A 2,674-nucleotide genomic window follows, 5' to 3' on the forward strand; every position below is an offset into this window, starting at 1 on the left:
TCGCCTTCCTTCCCCGGACATTTCGGAACGCTGGCGTGCCAGTCGCGCCCCCGCCGGTTACGGTAGGGTGGACGTGATGAGGTAGGTCATCTTGGGGCGCAACCTGTGTGGCCGCGAAGGTGATAAAAGTCGTTCCTGCATCGTCACCCCCGGCACGATCGTCGCTGTTTTCCGGCAAATGTTCGTGCGACCGGGCTGCTCCGCGTGCATGCACCACCCCGTTGTCCGTTTGACTCCGCCCTGGACAGGCATGGGGCCGGTTGAAAGGAAAGCGACTTCGTCGTCGACGGGATCGCCAGATCCAAGCCTGCCCCACGACGGCCGCCACGAACGGGACGAGCCCTAAACCCCAAAAAGACGCGGTACAAGGACGGGTGATGGTAGACGATGTAAAAGACCACACTTGTTGCCATTGCTCCCTTGCGTTGCTGGAGTTGCTGGTGGGAGGACATTTGTACGGGGAGGGCTGCATGCTTTTTACGATGGGCTATTTACCTCCTACCCTCCACCCCCGTGCCCCGTTTTTCCCAAAGCACCTTGTCCAAGTAATTTTTGTCCGATAGCCTGTCTCCATATGCGTATGTGCAGAGTGTCAGAAGGCCGTGCGTGCACATGTCTACGGTCTAGAGTTTTTAAGCCGTCGTGATTAATCAACTCCTCATAATGAACGCGGAGACGTCACGTGTTTGAGCGTTGCTATTCGACAGCAACAGGGCCGTTACCCCGAGGAGAACAAAAACACAGGTACACGACCCCCGCCCCACCGCAGTTTTCACGTCATTTTATGCAAAGAAGAGGGGAGCAATGGCTTTACGAAGAGCTTTACATGTCTCTGTGGCGCGGAGACTCAGGGCAGAGATTCGTGGGAAGCTTCGTCGTCCGCGACCCGTCCGTCATCCTATTCCTTCTCACTTCTCGTTCAAAAAGACGTCATCGTGCACTTTGGACCCCCCAAAAATCTTCAAACGTGCGTGCACAGAAATAAACGCATGTCTCCTCCGGGCTCCACTGGGTGCACGTCTCTTTGGAGCGAGCTTTCTGCGACCAGTGTAGCACATCCGATAACCTCCCGTTAAAGCTTCCAGGCATCACTCCCGATGCTATTTACACTAAAACATTTGTGACCACGTTCCACATTCTGCTCGTAGAAAGATTTATTGTGTGCAGAAATGAGCGACTGGCATTTTATTAGAGAGAGGCTTAGGAATGAATGCACACATTTATTTTAACCTCTTATGTGGCTGCGGAGGAGCATAGCAGACGATCTCAGTCCATCCATCTTTGAAATCATCCTTGCCCATACACACAACGAAAATTTACATTTAATAAATTTATTGAACCTCTTCAACAATTTTTGACACAGCTTTTTAAATACATTACATGTCGGGCTCCGACTGCTCAATGCTATGCCTTACGGGATGATATTTTTCCGGCCCATACTTATTGATGTCAGTAATGCGCGTGCTGACACGCGTTATATATCTAACGCTTCTCATGTACAACGGATAGTTGTGTCAAACTAGTGCGACCTCACGAGTCCTATTTGCTCATAAAGATGTCAGTTTCTTTATTTGTGGGATGAGATAAAGAAAGAGAAGCACTCCCCCCTTCCTTGCAATCCGCACGGCCGATGTACAGAAAATTTGTAAAGGTCAATCATCGAATAAAAAATCCCTCACCGCCACAGCCCTCATTATATACCCTCTTTATTTACAATGCACTTGTCCACCTCGTTCAAGATCCCGGACAAAAAACATAAAAGAGAATAGACGGATTGCCTCGAAGGTGGATTGAACACCTGACCGCACGATCTTCAGTCGTGCGCTCTCCCAACTGAGCTATCGAGGCCAGTCTACTTTTTCTCCCATACTCATACATCTAAAAATGGACCAACATCGGCTGTACTTCACTTTGACCTCGGGGCTTACAACATTAAGCGGTGTCTTTGATGGTATTATTTGCGGCTCGAGGTCTTTGTATTTTGGTTTGTAGGCATGATGTGGAAAAGTCTCGGTCACGCGATTTTCGCTGCTCTTCTGTCAAAGCTGGAAACATTCCTTTCACTACCATTGTGTCGTGTCCTACGTCCATTTTGCTGACTGAGTGAATGGCAAAGCTTGTATCAGGCAGATCTGTTCATCATTTTCATATTCATCCAAAAAAGTTCGTGAGTGGGTATGTTGTCGCTCTGGCTTTGTGGCTCTGTCAACATGACATGGGCCGTCTTCTTTGCCTCGCTACCTTTTTTTCTCCTCCCAAATAAGGACAGCGTTGGCGTAGCATATACAGTTTCAAATCGAATTTTATTTAAATTATGGTCATAAGTCAAGGCTTTCCTTAAAACAATTAATATTTTTGAATCAAATGATCACTACCTGAGCCTGGCCCTTGTTCTCTGCATGGTCGGCATAGTCTACCCCACAGCTTAACCCTCAAAAATCTCGCTTGGGCCACACGTATATTGAAATAATTAAACCATTAAGCTTACCCAATTGGACGTAACAAATTCACCATCATTTCTTTATTCATTAATGCGCGCTCAATCTCCAAGTGTGTCTCCACCCTTGGACTCACAGATAAGCGCTGTAAATCGGGCACCAGACACACCCCGATCTTATTCCTGGTACATCTACAATTTTTCCCCACCCTGTCAACCTGCCTCCCTCATGCATTG

This window comes from Nannochloropsis gaditana, assembly GCF_000240725.1.
Source record: "Nannochloropsis gaditana CCMP526 unplaced genomic scaffold scaffold187, whole genome shotgun sequence".
In the NCBI taxonomy this organism is placed as follows: Eukaryota; class Eustigmatophyceae; order Eustigmatales; family Monodopsidaceae; genus Microchloropsis; species Microchloropsis gaditana.